General features: G+C 41.8%; 1 protein-coding gene across 3 annotated transcripts in view; it reads left to right on the top strand.

The window, feature by feature from the left end:
* LOC138246638 (uncharacterized) overlaps positions 1-22,053 on the top strand; it is a 403,830-nt gene extending 381,777 nt beyond the window's left edge. For all 3 annotated transcript variants that reach the window (XM_069201360.1, XM_069201371.1, XM_069201379.1), the window contains exon 13: positions 20,882-22,053. The gene's annotated coding sequence lies outside the window, so the exon portion shown is untranslated. The remainder of the gene's footprint in view (positions 1-20,881) is intronic.
* The last annotated feature ends 3,348 nt before the right edge of the window (positions 22,054-25,401 follow it).

Genomic DNA, 25,401 nt, shown 5'->3' on the forward strand with positions numbered 1-25,401 from the left:
TGTAATTAGAAGTCTTGTTCTTTTTTCATGAAATAAATATTCAAAAACATCCCAAAAACAACATAAGAGCCACAACTGTGGAATAGTTCAAGTATTATAAATTAAGGAAAAAATTGGATTCATAAAAAAATATTACACACCAAGGCTTAAGCCCTTAACGATAAGAGTTGAGTGACATGCTGGTCACTTAGACCTATGCCCATGTGCAAATATGACAGCGCGGAGCTTGGCAGTGTGATGACTGGAGGCAACAGTGGTCAGATTATAATATGCCTACACTGACTGAATTTACTAACAGCTATTAAGTATACATGCTAATTAACGTGCGACTAGCTGTGTTTCCGGATGCCGTACATAGTTTTTCCTTCTTCATCCACATTCCCATAAGGTATCTAGTTAGTGCAAAGAGCAACACATTATCATACCTCAGTATTCTGAGAGCCTCATTGCACATCCTGACACCCAATGACTGTCGGAGCTGGATTATCCACTGTCTCCTGCAAGGTAAATAAAATGAACAGAAGAACATAACATGTTCCACAGTTTAATTGCTGACATCACATGCTGGGCATCGCTGAGTACTAACTTGCTGCCCTCTATCCCACTTAACAATAGCAGTGAAAACGAGGGAAAAGCAAGGGAAGGCACACAAAATACAGGGGAAAAAGCAAGGAGAAAGCAGTGAAAACAAGGGAAAAGTAAGGAGTTGGCACACAAAAAAGGGGAAAAGCAAGGAGAAAGCATTGACAACAAAGGAAAAACAAGGAAAGGGCACACAAAAACAGGTTAAAAAAGCAAGGTGAAAGCAGTGAAAACAAGGGAAAAGCATGGAGAAAGAACTCAAAAAACGGGGGAAAAAGCAAGGCGAAGACCGAAGCAGGAGCAGTGCAGCAGTATGGGGGAGCTGGGCCTCTTTTCAAAACTTTTTGCTCCAGATCCACCGCAATTTCACAGCAACAATTAAAAAAAACATTTTTGGCCCCTACTGAGGGCCCTGTGGGACCCCACTACCAGGCATAGGGTGTCAGGGAATTCCTAACCTGCCCCCTTTGTTTTTCTTTACTGGTTTCTTGGGACTTGGCTGAGTGTGAGTCCCAAGGTGGCTGCCAGCACTTCTTGGTTTAGGTGCTGGCAGCAAATCAGATCATAGGATCAGGTCTGTTGGAATGGCGGAGCATCTGTGTCCTTAGATATACAAATTTATTTTTCCTTTTAATAATTCCCAAACCACTGGAAGGATATACACCAAATTACAAAAGGGCTCTTTCTGAACCAAGAGCTAGGTTCTGCCAAATGTGGTGTAATTCCATCCAGCAGTTGAGGCTGTAGTGGTGTCTAAAATCCCTATGGGAAATTGCATGTGGAAAATGTGGTTTGATACACCACTTTTTCTTGGCCCCCACTTGATGAGTCACCCCGAACCTTTCGAGACAGCAGTTGAAGTGAGATGGTGTACTAATTTTGAACATTTAGTGAAGATTCGCAAACACCACCAAAGTTATTGGCAAAACAAAAAACAATTTTCCTATGGAAAATAGGTCCTAACTATATCACACACACCACTCCCACTATTGGCCTCCCCCACAGCCCTAGGGACCGCCACCTCCCCAGGGCTCTAATTAATTAACAAGCAGGGGACATCTGGCCTCCTGCTGCCTTGGTGACCACCACCTCCTCGGGGCAAAAATTAAAAAGAAGTGAAGGGAGTCTGTTTTGGACCCCCTTAGCCTCGGGGACCACCACTTCCCTGGGGCTATACTTGTTGGAGAGGGGCAGCGAGGCCCTCCCCTCAAGGAGCCAATGATGGCCCTGGGAACCACCACCTCCCAGTGCTGGCTCCTGCTATGTCCTGGGGTGCCCACCCCCAGGACATAGCTGTTTGCAGTGGCTTGGCTGCAGCTTTGACAGCCACAGCCAAGTTAGAGCAAACACTGTGCTTTTTGCCAGCGGGACCTATAAAACAGCTGTCAAAAAGCCGAGTTTTCATCTCTGTTCCCTGCATGCAGATATGCAGGGCACATCATAAAATATATTTTTTTTTAATGTGGGTCCCAGATAGCTCATAAATGGCTAAAACAATTTGAAAAAAAGAATAGCTCAAGTGTGAAGGTCACAGATCTTCGCACTAAGCGTTAAGGGTTCGAGTCCAGCCATTCTCATTTCCTTCCTTTATTTATATATTTGTTTTAGTTAAAAAGTTTAAGGTACATATGAAAGATAATCTTACTTTTTTTAAATGAGAAATACAGTTTGGTTTCACTCCATCTCACTCTTTCTCTCTCTCTCTCTCTCTCTTTAAAACTTTCTCCCACTCACAAACCCACTCAGCCACTTACGCATCCACTCACAGACCCACTCAGTCCCTTGTGCACTCTGTCACAGCCCCAGTCAGACCCTCATGCACACACTCACAAACTCATTCAGACTCTCACACCCCCACTCACAGACCCACTGACACCCTCATGCACCCACTCACAGACCCGCAGAAACACTGACGCACCCACTAAAACACTGAGGTATGCACTCTGACCCCGAGACAGACACTCTCACCACCATATACACCCTCTCACACCTATCCTCACACCCAAAGAGGTCGCAGCCAACTTCTGTCATGCACGGCCAAATGCTCGCACCCTCACCATGCACTGCTAATTACCCCACAATTTATGGCACTCCTGACATCATTGATGCCATCGCTGATAATAACAATGTAATATTTGCCGTAACATTTTTGACGAAAAAAAATGTGCATGGCAGGGGCACGAGTTATAGTTACCTTAGGGTGCAAGTTATAGTTACTTGAGGTAACTGTAACCACAACTGGTGAATTTCTATGGTTGTGTACGTTTAAAATGTGAGCCTAACTATGACGTCCCTGTAACCTTTGGTTTTTTAAGTGATTTTTATATATCTATATATATATTAATTAATATATTAGAATATTTGGGACACTGCATTTTGTTTGGAGGAATTAAATCTAAGGAATCTCTAATCAAGGCCATCAAAATCAGAGGTATAAGTGCCCAAAGGCAGGGATCTTTTTTTTTTTTATTGATTTATGTGAAAACTATTCAAGATTTGTTGAGGGCCTTTGCTCCTTGACTGTATCCAAGAGCTCTAATGAAAAAGCACACTAAACGTATGCGTCTCAACAACTGACCTCAGATTTGTAACATGATTAAGAACAAGATTCACTGTCCCTGCCTTATACACCCTTTGATGAGAGTAAGGCGTGCATAGTTACAGTGGATACCAGCAGATTAGGCCTGGGTGCTGTTCTTACCCATTGTGCTGTTTTTCACACTATTGATTTTGCCTCAAAAGCCTTGACAGATACAGAGAAGAGATATTTTACCATTGGGAGAGATTCTTGGGTACATGGGGACACTAGAACATTTTAAAACATTTCTTTGGGGAAAACACTTTAATCTTAAAACATCTTATATGTCTTCTTTTGGGGAATGGCACTGGCAACACATTTTTGAGGTTGGTGAGAATTCTGTCTAAACTGTTCAAGTACAGTTTTGATATTGAATATAATTTGTGGAGGAGTAATTGTAGGGCCCAATGTTTGTCAAGATTGCCCTATGAAGTGATAGCCTGAAAACAAGATTTTTCTGGATGATTGTGTAGTGGCGTCTTTTAGTGATGATCTTGATTTCTGTGCTGAGACTTAGAACAAGTTCAGATAAACAGCATGGAAAAGGCAGGTTAGGGTGTTTATTATCAACAAATGGCCCAGAGAAGGATTAAAGGCCATGGATTCACATGTTTTCTGAAAAATCAAGAATGAGCTGTCGTTAAAACACACGGGAATGATTACACGTGGCAATTTTGTTCTGCCCGAGAATTTCTGATGTAGTTTTATCAGACTGCTCACAAACGGCACTTGGTTGAGAGTTGCCCATAAATGTATGATATAATTTAAACGTTTATAAAAATAATTGTGTACATCTGAAAAGACCCTGGTTTGCCGCAAATTTCCATTGGTAAAAACCTAGTTTCCAAATGTTCCTTAGCAGCAGTTGGCTTTAGACTTCCTTGAACTTTATCAATTGTTATGGAGGAGAGAAAATGCATTATTACCATTGTGGATTATTAGCCAAAGTAATTTGAATGGGCATTTGTGAATACTCCAAGTACCAAAAAAGGTTTTGACATTTTTAAGATATTGTTGTTTCAGAGTCAATTTCCCTGTCTTTATAACAATAGATAATAGTTTACAATTTGTGTTGTACAGGATGAAGCATTTAATGTGGTCTAATAGTATTTCTCACAACTGCTCACCACTCTACTCTCCACACATTGATGAGACTATAGAGAGAATATGATTCCTGCAGAAAGTATGCAATTTGGCATTGCCAATAGGAAAGAAGTCTAGGTGTTCTTGCAAGAGAAGTTATAGCCACATCACTGCACTCCTCACTCCAGCACTGTCTTTTCATCTTGTTCAGAGTTACACATGTGAATGTGTGTAGGAGTCAAAGGAAGATGGGAGTTGTGTGATCGCAAGTCAGGTACTAAGGAGACTAAGATAGTAGTAGGTGATTTTGTCAAAGTAATTGACACTAAGTTCAAAGATAAGGGTATGTCGAAATATTCTAGTACTAAGAAAGTTTTGACCTATACACATTCTGCTGTCAAACTTGATAACGGGAACGAGTGGAACCTTGGAAGAGTTGCTAAATGTTCACACAGAGTGGTACTCTCAGGAAACATGTTCGATGATCTTTGTTTGGACCTTCCTGAGTCCAAGGAAGGTTTTTAGCAGTGACATAGGTCGATATGATGCTAATGATGCGGATCAAGATGGGAACACTAGTTCTCAAAATGCTGATTTCCATAATGCTAATTATTATCACAGTTCTCAAAACTGAAGAAGTGCCAAACAAAACGGAAAACCTGCACATTTCAAATGCTTTAGTTTCCCTTGCTTTATTTTGTTCATACAGAGGGAGATGTGTGTTATAGTTCTGCTTACATTTATTGATATTCATACGATTTCTATTGTGTATTTCTTATTAATTCATTCTGTTCTTGTCTTCATATCCTTTTCCCTGCGGGTGTCTCGTGCCTTTTGTCCTTGTGCCTGTCCTTATGCGTTTGATATTCTTACTAGAGAAAAGTTTGTTCTCAAACTCGTTAATGGTTTCATTTTCTGTGCGAAAACTGTTTGTGGCTGAACTAATGAGCTTGTCTACTATTTGCCCTTCTCCTTTGCCTTTTCTATGCATTTCATATTCTTTAGTTCTATTATTTCAAAAATTAAATGCCTCAAACTTATTTTTTTACCCCCTACTATTTTCTTAATTACATCTCTGTTCATAAAAATGCCAATTACATCTCTCTTGCTAGAATTTCTGAGCCAAACACTACACTGTCAATGTAGCTCACATTCTGTGTGTCACTAATTGTCCCTTACCATTTGTCTCCTGCATGCTCAATATATGACATGTTATGTTTCTTCTATTTTTTTCATTTAGGATGCTATCTTTTCTCCTCATGTCTCTTATACGTGTACGCTTGTATTAAGGTATGTTCTCTATTAATGTTATGAGTTTTGTAAAGCGCCTGGTTACTTCAAACTGGAGTGTCCTCGTGCTAGGAGGTTCCTCCTCACAGACCAGTGACACTACGCCTCTTGGGCGGAATAGCCGAGTTTTTAGCTTCTTCCAAAACATGTCTCCCTGTTCCACACGTGGTAGGGCCAGGGGCATTGAGTTCCCTAATTTAGGGGGCCAAGAATTTGAACGACCGACCTCCTAACCATGCCCTCTTAATTTTTGGCACTACCAACAGTGTACATTTAATGTAAAAAGGTATGAGCACTGTAAGGAATTGAGTAATTGATTGGGGAGGGAGGGGTGGTGAAACCCTTCTCAAGCAACAACCACAATCCTTGAGGTGAACCACAAAAGTGACTAAATTAAACTGTGCACTGAAAACACAACACAAGGATACATTTCAATAAATAAAATGACAACAAAGCAAATTAACTCCAACCAGTAGAACCAGCATTTTTAATAGTTAAAGTTTTTTTGTGTAAAATAGCACCTACAGAATGAAAGCTCCAGCCACTGGTATCTGGTTGGCCGAGACCAGGGCAATGTTAAAAGCTAGGGCTGACCATGAAGGAGCCCTGGTTGGATACAGGCAGTGGATTGGGCCCAGTTCCGGCTAAACTTTGTATTTAGAAGGAATTCTGAAGAAAAGTCCAGGAGAAGATAGAGTTCAGCGGGGCAAGGCAGCAAGCTGTGTCTGAGAAGGAATCGTCATCACCGGGGACTACTATCTACTATTACTACTAGTAACTTTTCTCTCATAGCCGGAGATCTCCAACATGAGGGAGGTGATTTTCTTATCATAAAATATAAGAAAAGATATTTTAAAAAATAAAATGTTTCTGTTGTTGCATGAAGCTTGGACATCTTGAGACTAGGCGTGTTGCCTGTCCAAATAAACAGTTTTAAAAGCTTGGAGAGCTCTTTAATGGAGGGTCTCCAATAGCTGTGAGCATTGTACGTATAGTAATTGGAAGGCCTCACATTTGTCCTAGTTAATTTTATATCCTTATAAGGAGGCCGACAAGGCAATTTGTCAGTAAGGACCATTGGCAAGAATTCTGGGTTAGCCAAAGTCACTGAAATGTCATCTGTATTGAACAGGGCTTTAAGTTACCCTGCTGGTGTGGTTATGCCTACAATGGATGGGTTCTCATGGATAGATGTTGCCAGATGTTCAAGTGCTTTCATAAAAAACAATGGGGAGATGGCACAGCCCTGTGTAGTGCCTCTGTGCAGGGGCGTCCTGAATCAACCCACCTTAGCAGCTACGAGTGGGAGCGGAGTTATTGATAGGCCTCTTCTGTCTGCAGCTTGTCAAAGGTGAGTGAGTGAAAGGATGAATGGATGAGTGTGTGAGTGGAAGGGTGGATGGATCGGTGAGTGAAAGGATGGATAGATAAATGAATGAGTGAAAGAATGGATGTAAAGCTGGATGAGTGAAAGAATAGATGGATAAGGGAAAGGGTGGATGGATGGATGAGTGAAAGGGAAAATGGATGGAATTAAAGAGTAGGTAATTGTCTGGATGATGTATGGATCAAGGGTGGATGGAAGTGAAAGAATGGCTGAATGAGTGAACGGGAGGTGAATGGATGGACGGATGACTGAGTGAAAGGATGAATGGATGAGTGAAAGGGTAAATGAATGAGTGAATGGATGGGTGGAAGGGTGGATGGGTAAGTGAAAAGATGGATGGCTAAGTGGATGGATGGATGAGGAGTGAAAAGGAGGATGGATGGATGAAAGGATAGATGAATAGATAGATGAGTAAAAGGGTAGATGGAGCGATGAATGAGTGAAAGCGTAGATACATGAAGGAATGGATGGAGTAATGGGATGGATGATAGATGGAGGGATGGGTGATGGATGGATAGATAGATGGAGGGATGAATGAGGGATGATGGCTAGATGAATGGTTAGGATGGGTGGGAGGATAGATAGATGGGTGTATAGATAGGTGGATAGATAGATGGAGGGGTGGATGGATAGATGGAGGGGTGGATAGATAGAGGGAGAGATAGATGGATGGGTGGGTGGGTAGAGGGATAAATAGATTGATAGACATAGATAGAGAGATAGACATATAGGTAGATGGAGGGATGGATGGATGGGGATGGATGGTTGGATGGAGGGATGATAGATGGATAGATAAAGGGATGGGTAGAGGGAGGGATAGGATTGATGGATGGAGGGATAGATAGATGATGGATAGATGATGGAGGGATAGATAGATGGATGGATGATAGACGGAGGGTTGAATAGATGACGGAGGGATGGATAGATGAACAGATGGATGGATAGATGGATAAGTAGAAGCATAGATGGATAGATGAATAGATCGATGGATAGATTGATGGTTGGATAGATGGATGGCTACATGGGTGGATGGGTAGATGGGTAGTGGGATAGGATGAATGAATGGATATATGGAGGGATAGATGGAGGGAGTGATGGATGGATGGAGGGAGAGATGATAGATAGGTGATAGATGGATGGATGGGTGGAAAATTGGATGGAGGGATGGATAGATAGATGAAGGATTGGATCGACAGATAGATGGATGGAGGGATGGATGGATACATGGATAGATGGGTAGATGGATGGTTAGATGGAGGGATAGATTGATGGAGGGATGTATAAATGGAGGGATAGGATAGATGGAGGGATAGGATAGAGGGATAGGCAGATGATGGATGAATGATAGATGGATGGAGGGATGGATAGATGATGAATAGATGGATAGATAGATAAATGGATAGATAGATGGATGAATAGAAGGACAGGTGAATATATGGATAGGTTAGTAGATAAATGGAGTGATGGATGGATAGATGGATGGGTAGAGGGATAGATGGAGGGATAGGATGGATAGATAGAAGGATCGATGTCTGGTGGAGGGATGGAGTGATGGATGGATGGATAGATAGATGGATAGGTAGATAGAGGGATGCATGGATGGTAGGTGGATGGATGATGGATAGATAGATGGAGGGATATATGATGGATAGATGGATGAATAGATGGATAGGTGAATAGCTAGATAAATGGAGGGTTAGATTGGTGTCTAGATAAATGGAGGGATAGATGGATGGGTAGAGAGATAGGATGGATGGATAGAGGGATGGATAGATGGTGGGATCGATAGATGGGGGAATGGAGGGATAGAAAGATGGATGAATAGATGGATGGATGGATAGAAGAATGGATGGAGGGACAGATAGAGGGATAGATGGATGGAGGGATGAATAGATGGATAGATGGATAGACCGATGAACAGATAGATAAATGGAGGGATAGGTGGATAGATTGATGGATAGATGGGTAGAGGGATAGATGGAAGGATAGGATGGATGGCTAGAAGGATCGATGGATATATAGGTAGAGGGTTAGGTAGAGAGATAAATGGAGGGATGGATGGATAGGTAAATGGAGGGATGGATAGGTGGATGGAGGGATGGATGGAGGGATAGAGATAGTTGGATGGATAGATAGGTGGACTGATGGATGGATAGATAGGTGGACTGATGGATGGATTTATAGATGCATAGATACATGGATAGATGGGGATGGATGGAGGGATAGATGGAGGGATAGATAGGTATAGGAGTAGAGGGATAGATAGATGGATGGAAGGATGGATAGATGGATTGATGGATGGATGATAGATGGATAGATAGATGATAGATGGAGGGAGGGGTTAGGGATGGATAGATGGAGGGATAGAAGGATGGATAGATGGAGGGATAGATAGATGGATAGAGGGATAGATGCATGGATGGAGGGATGGATGGATAGTTGGATAGATGAATAGATGGATGGAAAGATGAACAGATAAACAGAGGGATAGGTGCATAGATTGATAGAGGGATAGATGCATGGATAGGATGGATGGATAGATAGACAGAAGGATCAATGGATCTATAGGTGTAGAGATAGATGGAGAGATTGGTAGTTTGATGGATGGATAGATGGGTAAAGGGATAGATGGAAGGATCGGGTGGATGGATGGATAGATCGATAGATCACAGGATCGATGGATATATAGGTAGAGGGATAGGTAGAGAGATGGATGGAAGAATGGATAGAGGGAGAGATGGAGGGATAGATAGATTGATGGATAGATTGATCGATGGATGGCTAGAGGATGGGTAGAGGGCTAGATGTAAAGATGGGAAGGATGGATAGATGGATAGATAGAAAGATTGATGGATGTATAGGTAGAGAGATAGATGGAGTGGTAGATGGATGGGTGGAGGGATTGGTGGATGGATGGATAGGTGGATGGGTGGATAGGTAGAGATAGAGATGGGGAGTTAGATGGAGGGTTAGAAGGAGGGATAGATGGATGGATAGCTAGGTGGACTGATGGATGGATTAATAGATGGATAGATAAATTTTTTTAAATATATTTTTATTGTTAACAATTACTGCCTTACAAATATATAACAGATTATAACGTACCCGAGTTCTTGCCTTATTCACAGGTATCCTTGTTATCAGCATAGATGATTTTTACCGTTTTGAAAGTATAACCACGTTATTCATACCATCTGTGACTCTTAGTAGGGCTACTTCAGAATTGGTGCTTCAGTCTCAACTGTCTACCTTCCCCCCAAGTGTGGGTGTCGTGTAATGATTTTCATTTTGTGACTACAGGGCAGGCCTAACTTGTGTTAAACCAACGTTAAACATTAAACTTAAACTTGTTGGCACTGTGTAGAGTAAGTAACTACATTCGCTGGAGTTTGTCATGCTTGGGTTTCACCTGTGAGTGGGATGTTTCACTGCTCTTACTCCCTTCATGCCCTGTTGGACGAGCTGCCTTTCGTACCCCGTGTATATCTGCCTCCCAGGGCCCCCGGTTCCGTCCGGCTGTTATTACTATACTGGATCCACCCTCTGTCCCGCTGATCCACTAATAGGACACTCTCTAGTAGACCTGAGATAGATGGATAGATACATGGGAGATAGATGGAGGGATAGATAAATGGATAGATGAATAGATAGGTAGAGGGAGGGATAGATAGATGAATAGATGGAAGGATAGAAAGATGGATGGATAGATGGAGATATAAATGGAAGGATGGATAGATGAATGAATGGAGGGATAAATGGGTAGATGGATAGAGGGATAGATGGGTAGATGGATAGAGGGATAGATGCATGGATGGAGGGATGGATGAATAGATGGATAGATGGACGGATAGATGAATAGATGTATAAACTGAGGGAAAGGTGGATAGATTGATGGATAGATAGATTGGATGGATTGGTAGAGGGATAGATGAAGGGATGGCTATGTAGGTAGAGGGATAGGTAGAGATATATGGAGAGATAGATGAGGGATGAATAGATAAATGGATGGATAGATGGATGGCGGGATGGATAGATGGATGGATAGAGGGCTAGAAGGAGGGATAGGATGGATGGATAGATGGCATGATAGATGGCTGGAGGGATGATGGATAGATGGAGGGATGGAGTGATGTATGGATGGATAGATAAATGGATAGATGATGGAGGGAGGGCGAGGGATGGATAAATGGATGGATAGAGGGATAGAAAGATGGATGGATGGATAGATAGATGGAGGGATGGATAGATAAATGCATGGAGGGATGGATAGATAAATGCATGGAGGGATGAATAGATGAATGGATGGATAAATGGAGGAATAGGGAGATAGATGGATGGATGGATTGATGGATAGATGGGTAGAGGGATAGATGGAAGGATAGGATGGATAGATAGAAGGATCAATGGATATATAGGTAGAGGGATAGGTAGAGGGATGGATAGATGGAGGGATAGATAGATAGGTAGAGATAAAGTATGGAGTTAGATGGAGTGTTAAAAGGGGGATGGATGTATTAATAGATGCATAGATACATGGATAGATGGGGTGGATAGAGGGATTAATGGAGAGATAGCTAGATGGATGGATAGATTGATGGATAGATGGTAGAGGCATAGATGGAAGGATTGGATGGATAGAGAGAAGGATCAATGGATATATAGGTAGAGGGATAGGTAGAGAGATAGATAGATGGAGGGATGGTTAGATGGAGGGATGGATAGATAGGTAGAGATAAAGTATGGAGTTAGATGGAGTGTTAAAGGGAGGGATAAATGTATTAATAGATGCATAGATACATGGATAGATGGGGGTGGATAGAGGGATTAATGGAGGGATAGCTAGATGGATGGATAGATGGAGTGATGGATGGATGGATAGATGGGAGGGAGGAATAGATTGAGGGATAGAAAGATGTATGGATAGATGGAAATATAGATGGAGGGATAGGTGGATGGATGGATAGATGAATAGATAGATAAACGGAGGGATAGGTGGATGGATTGGAGGGATGGATAGATGATGGATGGATAGATAGAATAATCAATGGATATATAGGTAGAGGGATCGGTAGAGAGATAGATGGAGGATAGATGGATAGATGGGGGATGGATGGATGGATGGAGGGATATGGCTGGATAGATGGAGGGCTAAATGGAGGTATAGATGGAGGGATAAATGGATAGGTAGCGGGATAGATGGTTGGATAGATAGACAGATGGACAGAGAGTAGATAGATAGAGGGATGGATGGATAGATGGATGGATGGATGGATGGGTAGATGGATAGATAGATGGAGGGATAGATGAGTAGATAGGTAGAGGGATAGATAGGTAGTGGGATAGAGGGATAGATGGATAGATGGAAGGATAGATGGAGACCTAGATAGATGGAGGGATAGATGGGATAGAGCGATAGATACATGGGTAGATGAGGGATGGATGGAGGTATAGATGGATAGATTGTAGATGGATGGATAGATGGGAAGAGGGATAGATGGCTAGATGGATAGCTAGAAGGATAGATCAATAGATAGATGGAGGGATAGGTAGGTGGTGGGATAGATTGAGGGATAAGTAGAGGGATAGCCAGGTAGTGGGATAGAAAAATCGAGGGATAGATGGAGGGATGGATAGATAGATGAATAGATAGAGGGATGAATGGATAGATAGATGGATGGAGAGATGGATGGAGGGATGAATGGATAGAAAGATGGATGGGTAGAATGATAGGTAAATGGAGGGATAGATAGAGATATAGATGGATAGGTAGATGGATAAATGGAGCTAGATGGCTAACTAGAGTGTAGATAGGCGGATAGCTGGAGGGATGGGTAGATAGATGGAGGGCTAGACGGGTAGATGGATAGATGAATAGATAGAGGGCTAGATAGAGGAATAGCTAGAGGGATAGATTGACAGATAGATGGAGGGATGGATAACTGGAGGGATGGAGGGAAGGGTGAATAGATGGATAAATGTATGGATAGATGGATGGACAGATGGATAGAGGGATAGATGGATGGAGAAATGAATGGGGGATAGATGGATGGAGAGATGGATGGATGGGGATAGATGGATGGATGGAGGGATGGATGGTTAGATGGATGGATAGATGGATGGATGGATAGATGGAGTGATGGGTGGCTAGATGGATAGATAAATGGATAGATAGATGATGGATAGATGGAGGGAGGGGAGAGATGAATAGATGGAGGGATGGATAGATGGAGGGATGGATGGATACAAAGGTGTATGGATAGATGGAGGGATAGATGGATGGATAGATGGATAGATAGATGAATAGATAGATAAAGGGATAGGTGGATTGATTGAATGGATAGATTGGATGAATAGATGGGTAGAGGGATAGATGGAGGGATAGGATTGATGGATGGATGGATAGATAGATGGGTGGGTGGATGGGTGGATGGATGGGAAGAGGGATAGATGGAAGGATAGGATTCATTGATGGGTAGATGGATAGATAGAAGGATCGATAGATATATAGGTAGAGGGATAGGTAGAGAGATGGATGTATAGGTGGAGGGACGGGTAGATAGATGGGGGATAGATGGATAGATAGGTGGATAGAGGGATAGATAGATGGATGGATAGATGAATAAATAAACAAAGGGATAGGTGGATAGATTGAACGATAGATTGGATGGATAGGTGGGTAGCGGGATAGATGGAGGGATAGGATTGATGGATGGATAGATTGGTGGATGGATGGGTGGAGGGATAGATGGAAGGATAGAATGGATGGATAGATAGAAGGACCGATAGATATATAGGTAGAGGGATAGGTAGAGAGATGGATGGATAGGTGGATGGATAGATAGATGGGGATGGATAGATAGATGGACGGATGGATAGATGGATGGATGGCTAGATGGGAAGAGGGAAAAAAAGGGAAGAGAGATAGGTAGGATAGCTAGGTAGAGGGCTAGATAGGTAGAGGAATAGATGGATAGATAGAGGGATAGATAGATGGTGGGCTAGATGAAGGGATAAGTAGAGGGATAGATAGGTAGTGGGAAAGATAAATAGAGGGATAGATGAAGGGATGGATAGCTAGCTGGAAGGATGGATAGATGGAGGGATGGATGGATAGCTGGAGGGAGGGATGGATAGCTAGAGGGAAAGATAGATGGACAGATAGAGGGATGGATGGATGTAGGGATAGATGGATAGATGGAGGGATAAATGGATAGCTAGATGGATGCATAGATGGATAGAGGGATAGATGGAGGGATAGATAGGGAGTTAGCTGGAGGGTTAGATGGAAGGATAGATAGATAGATAGATAGATAGATAGATAGATAGATAGATAGATAGATAGATAGAATAAAGGATAGATGGGAGATGGATGGAGGGATATGGATGGATAGATGGAAGGTTAAACGGATAGGTAGAGGGATAGATGGATAGACAGATTGAGAGAGAGAGAGAGATAATAGAGGGATGGATGGATAGATGAATTGATGGTTTGATAGATAGATGGAGGGATGGATAGATGGATAGATAAATGTAGTAATGGATAGATAGGTAGAGGGATAGATAGGTAGTGGGATAGATGAATAGAGGGATAGGTGGAAGGATAGATCGACACCTAGATGGAGGGATAGATTGAAGGATAGATGGGAGATAGAGGGATAGATGGAGGTATAGATGGATATAGATTGTAGATGGATGGATAGTTGGGAAGAGGGATAGATAGAGGGATAGATGACTAGATGGATCGATAGATAGAATAATGGATCTATAGATAGAAGGATGGATGGATAGATAGATGGATAGATGGAGGGATAGGTAGATGGAGGGATAGATTGCAGGATAGATAGAGGGATAGCTAGGTAGTGGGATAAAGAGATAGATGGAGGGACGGATAGCTAGATAGATGGATGGGTAGATAGAAAGATGGAGGGATAGATGGATAGAGGGATAAATAGATGGATGGAGGGATGGGTGGAGGGATAGATGGATGGAGGGATGAATGGATAGAAAAATGGATGGATAGATGGATAGATATATGGAGGGATAGATGGAAGTAGAGATGGATGGATAGGTGGATAGGTAGATGGATAAATAGATGGATAGACAGATGGATAAATGGAGCTAGATGGATAGAGGGATAAATAGACATAGATGAAGGGATGGGTAGATAGATGAAGGGATAGATAGAGAGCTGGATAGATAGAGGGATAGCTAAAGGGATAGATTGACAGATGAAGGGATGGATAGATAGAGGGATGGAGGGATGGATGGATGAATAGATAGATGGAGGGATGGATGCATAGATTAATGCAGAGATAGATGGATAGCTAGACGGAGAGCTAGAGAGATTGATGGAGGGTTAGATGATAGATGGAAGAATGGATGGATGGATAGATGCATAGATGGAGGGATGGATGGATGGAGGGAAGGGTGGATAGATAGAGGGATGGATAGAAATATGGGTGGATGGATAGATGGGTGGATTGATAGATGATAGATGGATAGCTAGATGGATAGAGGGATGGATGGGTGATGGATGGAGGGATAGATGGATGGAGGGATATATGGGGATAGAAAGATGGAGGGATAGATGGATGGAGGGATGGGGATAGATGGATAGATATATGGCTAGATAGAGTGGAGTGGATGGATGGTCTGGAGATGGATGGGTGAAAGCGTGGTTGGATAAATAGACAATTAGATAGATCGGGAGATTGACAGACAGATCTGGAGACGGACAGATAGGTGTGGATATGGATGGACAGACAGACGGAATTGTGAAAGACTGAATGAAGGATGAAATAATAAATGGACGACAGAATCTATAGGTGAAATTGTGAGCATCAGGAAGTAGACAGAAGGATGAAAGGGTGAATGGATAGATGCTTGGATGAAAGCTCTTCTGAGGAGGGTTGTGATGATTTGCTTTGTGCCTTAAGAGATTTGGTTCGAAGTGAAGGATATTTTATTTTTCTGGTTACCCCCTTCCCTCTGTGTATTGCAAATTCTGGGGAAATGTCTGTTATATGTGACTACTGCTAATGGCCTAGTATATAACCATGTCATGTTCGTCATATATTGTTTTCCCAGCCCCATTTGTTCCAAAAGTCTTGATAAGCACTCCTACTCCAACCTATCAAAAGATTTCTCTGCATCTAGTGGGACCAATATATTGTCAGTCACATCGACTTGTGGTGCCACAGAACATGAGCAAGCGATTTTAAGTTGAGCACAGAGGAGCGTTGCGGGATGGAGCCCACTAGGGTTCATGTGTATTAAAAACTATAGGAGCTTCCGTAGCCGATTACCCAACACTTTTGCTAAAACGTTTTGTATCATTATTGGTCAGAGATATTGGCCTATATATGGAGCATTTCACTGGGTCATTGCCCAGTTTAAGAAGTAGGAATAACCTGGCACCAATTAGATTATGACTGCGATCGGGAATAGAAATTGAAATACATCCATGGTTATTGGGATGCTTGAGCACTCTGAGGAGTAGAGATTCTTATAAAAGTCACTGAAAACAGAGCGCATATCTAAGGGGTCTGAGAATCTCTCTTGGAGAGTGGTTCTGATTCTAATTGCTGGGATTGAGAGATATGTTTCTTCTACAGCCGTAGGGCGAGTCGCTGTGCGACACTGACGAGCGCCGCTTCTTCTTTGGAGGTAAACATGTATTAAGATCATATTTTACTTTGAGCAACTGCTGAAGAGCCTCTCTAGAGCATGTGGGAGAGTACTTGACTGTTCAGTTTTCGTGCGTTAGTTCTCTGTGCGCGTAGCTCTTCTCTTTTGTGCCGAGCGGAGCCTCTCATCACTTCGGGTCACATAGAGACTTTCCCAGTTGCCCATAAAATTTGGGTGGAAGAAGTTGAACCTCCCTTCTCCTCCAAGTATCTTCGAGGAATGGCTTTTAAGTGTGTTTTTGACTGAGGGGTTTTGTTTCTTGACACATTTTACCGCCATTACCATATGGGTGGTTTAACCATGGTGAGATCTAGCTGGATTGATAAAGTCTCAGGTTATGATATGCAATTTGTTAAAATGGTCGTATTAGAAACTAGGTCAAAGTTTTAAAAAATCAATGCAAGTGTGGGTGCCATGAATGCAGGAGATAAAATTACAATCCTGGGTGGTTGGATGTAGCAGTCTCCAAGGGTGAAACCTGACATTAAATCACCGAGGAGACACATGTTGTTGTAAGAGTGGGTGATCAGATTGACAAAGGACCAGATTCCTACCCCCTCCAATAAGTGTTTGTCGTGGGTGTTTAATAACAATATTTTGAAGTCCCTTTAAACGTTTCTGTTTTATCACGTGTGCGTGCATAGCCAGAGCTGATGAGGAGGTTGTGATTTTTGAAGCCAAGCTTTAGTGAATACATAGTGACCCCGGTGTTCCCGCCACACTTTGTGCACATTTAAAGTTAGGCCCGCACCATCAAATGTCTATGCCACCTTTGTGAAAGGGGTATTCCTCACCCACCCGTTCCCATCTAACCTTTTGACTTTCTCAGTGGGAATGGTGGGATTCCTGGAGTAGGGCGATATCCAGTGGAGCTTGGGGGACCTCCGCACTGCGGGGGCCTTTGTTACGCTACTGGTGATATCTGGTTCATGTGTGTGGAGGTAGTTGAGTACTTTCTTTTTAATAATGTGGGTGGGGCCCTTAACATTTTGTGATGCCACTGTGAGAGTGCTGTTGAGAGGCACATGAATGCTAGGCCTGTGTGATGTACGGCTGCTACCTTGTACAAGACGCTTGGTCAAGCATTGGGTGTCAGGCCGCAATGAAGAGGGTAATGTCAGCAGTTGGACGTGACAAGCGGTATGTCTGCTTTAACACAGGACTGGTATTAACAACATTAGTATAGTGTCTAATGTGGGTGCAGTCTGTATCGTATACAGATATACATAGATTAGTGACTTCTCTGACTCTATGGGGGAGATAATGAGTTAAGAATGTATCCAAAGGAGATAACCAAGAAACAAATTTGCCTCAAAGGAAGGGGTAAGCACTGTGGTCAGAGAAGTTACTGATCACCTAGGGTAGCGTCGCCGTCAGCGGGTCATATGTTGCTAGTCAAAGGACCGTCCTTCATTAATGTCAGACGGGTAAGCTGCAGACCATTATTAAAATAGTTTAATAACGAGATATGGTTGGGAGGGGGCAGCAAGTCCTGCGTATCCACTTAAGGATATCCTGTGGATAAGGCAGGCCCTATATCCTGAAGAGATGGGTTAAAGGTTCGTAGCAAAAATGTATGTTCTACAGCATCTCTGCCCTACTCGAGTGCAGGTCTGCAGCAAGAGTTAGCCACCTCCTAAATTATTCCTGGGAAAAAAATTCAAGTCCAAGGGAAGTGTTACACACAAACACCCTGGCAACCATTTGTGTTCTCAATGCCAAAAATCATTTACGTTTTTGTGCAATGTCTTGGGAAAGGTCCTGAGACTGAGATTTGATGTTCTCCATACGTAAAAAAACTCATTGTTTTGCCTCTACTATGATCATTTGTGTATGTTGATGTAAGTGGAGGCAGACTATTACTTGGTGCGGATCCTCTGTAATTCTGCCTTCAGAATTGCAGTCTCTGTGCTTGTTGCAGTTCTAGTAGGGGTTTTTCAATATAGGTTGATAACTGCAGGTATAAAATGGGTAATGAACAATATCCTATGGCTGCCTTTCAATTGCTCAGGTGTTCTGAAAAAGCTAAAGTTATCCCGATGATTTCCATCTCTTATTTCGGTAATTTTCTTGCACATGAACCAATTATCTTGTTCGCAATTAATCAAGGCCGCAAGCATTCCCTTTTACCTCTGAGTCTGTCTTCTACCTCCTACTGTCGAGCTTGGAACAAGGCAATGTCTGATCTCATAGAGAGAATATCTGCTGATATCTGTATGGTTTTGTCTTCTATTTTGGCCATGAACATGCATAGTGCCGCTAGTTCGCTTAAGATGGTGTTAAAAAGCATGTCTTGGGGATCTGCACCTTTTTCGGGAGTATGTATAGGGGATTTGCAGGTGACTGTCTCTGTAAAGAGGAGCTGTCATGCTGACTTGGACATATTGCAGGCTACAGGTTATGAGGTTACATCTTCTGCTGACTTGTAATGCCGTCAAAGCCATTGTCGAATAGCTTGCTTTTATCAGTGCAGATATCAGTAGAGTTCATTGTGCAAAATTCAGAGAGCTGAAGGTCTTGTTTGAGGTTAGGACCAGAGCTCCCCAAATTAGTGATCCATGCTGCCATGGGATGTGGACAATACGTCTGAGGTAAAGCAACTTTGTATGGCAGGATTGTGTATTTAGAAGGGTCCCCACGGTGGCATCTGAAGGGGTTCAGGCTTTTCACAAAGTCTCTCAATGAGCATGTTGTCTTAGGTAGGCCTTTGAACTAAAGACAACCCATCTATATTAAGGAGGAGATCTAGTATGGCAGTCTTGCGTGGAAGGGGGCAGGGGAGTTTATAGCTACAGTATCTGTTGCAGTGAATCGTTTGGCAGAAGAAATGATGGATTCAGGGCTGGATCCCTAAATCTCTGGTAAATGGAGCACTTTTGGTTTTGTTTAAGGCAGATGACCAACCCAAGATGTTTCTTGTTGTCCACGTTCATTGTTTAGTGCCTCTGTGCTCCCACTGAGAGCATTTTTTCTTTCCACTCCTCAGCATCAGAGGGGGTTGCGCAGTGTTGACACTCTTGAAATGGCACGTAGTTCCACCAACTCTTTTGTGAGGTGTTCACGTGCTATTGACTTTCATGTCATCATCTGATGGCAATTGCGGGTCGCCACTGCTCACAGGCCGGCCATGCTGCACCCTCGGTGTGTTATGTCCTGCAGGCGATCACACTCAAACCTTTTTTAATGGTGGAAGGCTTCGACGTAGGATCTGTCATGGCTTGCAGGGGTTAAAAGGGGCAGGGTGGCACGTGGCTGGGGGGAATAATAAAATAAAAAGTAAAAAGATATATTTTTTTTAATGTATACGCAGCGCCATGCTGCTCCTCAGTCCCCTCAGCAGGCACAGGGTCCTAGCCTGCCCTGTGGCCAATCCTAACGCTGCATGAAAGCATTAGGATTGGCTGGAGCGCACAGCCAGGGCGCTTCCAGGCAGACTGGGAGCCTGTGCCTGCTCTCTCCAGCCTGGCAACACAGTGCCAGGTTGGAGAGAGCACAGTGCGCTTGTGACAGCCGGCCAAACACACATGCGTACTGAGGGGAGTGCACAGTGCACTCCCCCTCGTCCCCGTCATCCCTTCTGACCCTGCCCTTTTAACAATAAAACCACAGGTTTGCGGCTGCTGCTGGCAGGGAAGCGACGCTCCTCAGCCATACCGGAGGAGCTGCCGCTGCATAGAATGCGTAAAATAGGATGAAAAGGCAAGGGTAATGAGAAAAAGAGAAAGTTGCATACATCAATTCACGGGGCCTCTAACTGAACAAAGGGATATAGAAAATGAGGTAATAGATCAAAGTAACATGCCTTGCTATCCAACATGTTGACTAAATAAAATATATATTTCAACTCTACGAATGGTAGAATAAACAGTTTGGGCTATGAGTAATAAACAAGAGAGTAGTTGGAGGAATTATCAGAACATGCCAAATTCCTAGAACCTGGAGTTCAAACAACAGGGCATAATCTATGTTTTATGAATATTTTACAATAACCAGGGTATAGATCAGATGCAAAGCAAAAGTTATCATCAGACTATTGAAGCGTAGCATCCAGAAAGCTCATACCGATATAGGCTTGAACAAAGAGATGCAGCTAAAACACGTAGCTCGAAAGAAAGACAGGTTAGCCTACTGCTGGGAGAGGGAATTGCGCGGGAATATCTCTACTTCTTCAAAGTGTAAAATAAAAGGGGATAGCGGTTGCCTCTGTTTGCAGAAATTGTTCTGTTGTGGTGATTATTTATTTCTTTATTGGTTTTTTATTTTTTTCATTTCAGGTGTAATAGTCAGCACGCCATATTGCAGGAATTTACAGCACATCATTCTGAGATAATAAATGCATACCGAAATGAAACGATATTCATTTCAAGACAACACAGACATTCGCCGAACCCAGGGTGGTGTTTCTGTTTTTCTCGTGTCTACAAATTCTAGCTAGGCCTGCAGATTAAAGTATTTTACTTGTTTCGCATTTCCCGCTCATTCCCCTACATACTTTGCTAATGCATATTTTTGGGAGTGCTGTATAGCATCAAGATATTCTGCCTTTTGTTTGCTTCCTTGTGTTCTGAGACACTGTCAGTAAAAAAAAAATTACGAATCGACTATTGGGGTTTTAAAAATGCTGACAGAATGCAAACTTGGTGCGAACTGCACAACAGGGTTTATGCTGCCATGTGAGCATTGGGTAACTCATCACATTGTACCCAAATGCACTGCCTATTTACATAAACTCATAGAAATTAGAGCAGAAGAAAGGCAGCCAGGCTCAACCCGTCTCATTGAAGTTATAAACCGCTTTATACCATGGCATCATTAGGATTTTCCGGGTAGTGAATTTGTGCCTCAACATGCTAGATGTTAGAAGTCTCCACCTGCGTCCACCCCCCCCATTTCCACCCCACACCACTCTACTGCAAGCTCACCCAACAGCAAGTCACTCATGTACCCTTCCTAACAGAATGTGTTGCTCTGATATAAAAGGCCGCTGCGACCACATATGCATTCTTTATATGATCAAACAGACTGTGGATCAATGTTTCTACTTTCCATCTTTCCAGGGACTGGCTACCGCCTTGGTCTTTAGTTACACATGTATTTGCTATTGTTTTGTGTAGCGCCATTTATGAGGCGAGAAGTATTCACTGAATAAGGGACATTGTATTGGTTCTGTGACTTTTTAACACTTTCATCTACTTAGTTTCAGATAGTTTCATATGCTCTTTCTTCTTTCTCATGAATCAGGGTGGGTTTATACATCAACCAGGGTACAACACTTAAGAAATGTGTGCCATGTTTTCAAAAACGTAATGTACTTCCGGGATGAGAACACGAAGAGATGGAGTGGAAGCAGAATTTTCATTGTAACTATTTTAGAATATTAGTATATTATTTTAGCTATAGTTACAGAGAATACATTTTACTTTATGTGCATAAACTTGTTGTTATTCCTGCACAGTTGTATCGTACTTTTTTTTTATTGCCAATATCTATTGTTCTTTATTTGCTATGAAGCATAATTGAGTTTTTACACTAGTGGTTATTACAATCATTTTCAGTGCTGCACGAAAGTGTCCACTGATATTTCAGAGTATAGCTCGTCGTTTCCTATGTATTAAATATGGACCCAATTGTACTATTTGAAAACCTGGAAAGAAAGTGAAGGAACTGTGGTTATTCTACGTGCTTCACAACGGAGTACAGCACACATAAGTACACAAGGTCATTGTCTTTAGACAAATGGTTATTTCAATATAGAAGTTACATAATGATATATTTATATACAAATGCCACACATTATGCCCTATTTTCATTTGTTGTTCTGTCACTACTATATATACTGACAATTACACATGCCACTGAAACTTACAATTACTATTTGGGCCCCGTGGTTTGATTTATTTATTCATGTGTTCTCAGGGGTCTTACTATAATTCTGCCATACATTCTGTGTGTCTGCAGAGCTACAATGCCCACTTGTAAGCTGTTCAATTCATTTATATTTTTGCTAACGACATCCATTGGTGATCAACAAAAAGCTAAACTTTATACACAATGGGCTAAAAGTGACATTTCAGCAAACCCTTCTCAGCACATTTTTTTTTAAAGTACATTTTAAAATGTCGATAAAAGACTGATGGCTCTGATGGAGCCTTAACAAGTCACATGACTTAATTTGCTGCTTTCACACTTCTGCGAACCAAAACGCGGCACAATAACTGTCCGTGTGCATCTTTCATTGCTGGACCAAGGAAAGGAACTTGTCTCTACCCCGAATGTCTCCCCTACCGGGAGGACAGACACACTGCTCTGTTGTGAAATCTTCCCATCTCCCTGTGGGTGCTCTCAGAGGCAAACCCCTAGTTCGAAGTAAGAAAAGAAAATCATTTAAATATATGTTCATGGCATGTCGTTAGTTAAGGTGAACTTTATTTTATTATGTGCCTCTCAGTGGCAAATCCATGGAATGGTAGCCGGGAACACTAATACCTATCCAGTTCCATGCTGGCTAAAGATATCACATGATTCAACTCTGATGTGAAGCACTCAATTCCATGCATTTGTGGATATTGATATAAGCTAATTGATTATATTGATATAAGCTAATTCCTTTTTACAGGTGACTTTAGTTGTATCATTGGTCAAACACATTAGGAGCAGCCCAACTGACCTAGAACCAGGGGCAGTAAAACATATGTAAACAAAGGTTTCAGGGAAAGTAATAACTGTTTCATATTGAAGACAATCAATGCAAAAAATATACAAAAGAGTAAAAAAGTATGGTGCCCACACAAGGATTCATATTTTTGAAAATTATTACTGTAAATAAGTTTTACAAAAAGCACAGCATTAACAACAACACAACACAAATACTTATTGCTCAACATGTTACACAAACAAAAACGTTGAACATTACATAGTGTTTTACAAAAAAGAAGAGAAATTGCAATGGGGCTACAACTTCATTGAATAATCCATAGATGAAAATGGAAAGTAAGTGGCATTGATCCCTTCCCATATGCCAGTGAAGCGTCAACAGCGTTTCGACCCCAAGAGTTAAAGGATCATCATCAGGACAGAAAATAGTTTTGTAAGCGAAAAAACAAAAATGTCCAGACCATCAATCAGACTTAGGAACTAGACGATGAAATCCATAATCAGTCCTTCTAGGAAAGATTTGGAGCCAAATCCCGCAGCTTGGCGGGGTGGTCACAGTCAATTTAAATAAAGATTGTCCTCTGTTTTGCTTCAAGGTATCTTTTGAGTTTTACAATGACAGGATAAATGATGGTAGTGTGTTTACGTGTTAATGCTCAGAGGTACACATTTGTTGTTCACTTTCATGATTTTACAAACAATAACAAAATTAAAATGTAGTGAAAAGTTTTTTTTTTTTTTTTCATCCCCTTAAGCGGTCACCTCTGCCTAGCACCACCTTTTTGGGTGGCTTCTGATTAATGTGCTAGTCTCAACCAAGGTGGAGTACTTCTACAGCCTCATTCCTAGATTCCCCTGCTACTTATTCAAAAACTATAAATATTAGGCCACAGAGATTCTGCATTGAGGTAAGCCATTGTTCTACGTATATAAGAACATATTGATATTCATTACAAACTCATTTTCAAACCAAAGAGATACATTTATAAGAAGAAAATTACAAACATGTGCCCTAATAGGAAACTCTTCCAAAAGTTGGACACTCTAGCATGCTTTCAGTGTGATTCTCTTATGGTTAGTGGTCGAGTTTGCTGAATATATGTCATGGTCTAACTTTTTAGGAGGCTTATGCATTAGACATAGCCATGATTACACTAAAGTTAAAACATAGAGCAAACTGGATCCGAAGGATAAGGAAAATTGTACCTTACTGGAGGGATAGTAGTTATAACAAATATAGTGGAGAAATGGATATGCACTTTCATTCAATAGCACATGGACACCAATCACATAAGTATTTCACAATAAGTATTTTGTACTTTAAGGATTTCTCAAAATGTGTGCATGCAAATGGCAATTGGTAAGCCTCCAAAATGATGTGATGATAAATTGTTTGTAAGAAATTGAATTAATTGTTGAAGCGAGTGAGAACCCACTTTAAATATTAATCACAATCCTCGTCAGGGTGAACCACAAATATCAGTAAATAAAACTGTGCTTGGCACAAAGCACTCAGGCTTAATTTTTAAATTTTGAGTGTTAAAACGCCTAACATTGCATTCTTCTCCAGCTTGGTAATACAACTGTTTACAGTGATTGATAACGTGTTATTTCATCTCATGCAATAGATGACAAATTTAGTGGTTTTTGTATTCTGTGGGGTTAACTGGGGGCATTGCTTTACCTCTCCTCAGCCAGCACAACCCCTGGCTGTGGACCTCACCAATTAATCAAACATTGCTATTCAGATAGTAATGCAAAAATCACTTTTTCAAACAGCACGGTCTAGTCCCTTCAGATACACGTGCAGCGTGCACTTTGACCGTTCAGGCCTAACTTTGAGACAATTTGTAAAGAATTTATGCAGGACTCAAACAGTAATAAAGTGAAAACAAAACACAAGAAGAATCCCGAACCAATTTAGAAAAAATAGAGAATACTTTGATAAATAAAATAAAATGGCACCCATAATAGCAAAAAAACAATTAGTAGACCCAGAGAAACCTTTATGGAGAAAAAGTGGTCGTCGACAAGTTGTCCGTGGGGCAAGCTGGATCCAAAGCGTGGTTTGAAAATGACAGGTTGCTGAGGAGCTGGGACCTGGTGTGTATAGTGTCTTTCATGAGTTAGAATGGAACTT

Source organism: Pleurodeles waltl, chromosome 1_2 (genome assembly GCF_031143425.1).
Source record: "Pleurodeles waltl isolate 20211129_DDA chromosome 1_2, aPleWal1.hap1.20221129, whole genome shotgun sequence".
Taxonomy (NCBI): domain Eukaryota; kingdom Metazoa; phylum Chordata; class Amphibia; order Caudata; family Salamandridae; genus Pleurodeles; species Pleurodeles waltl.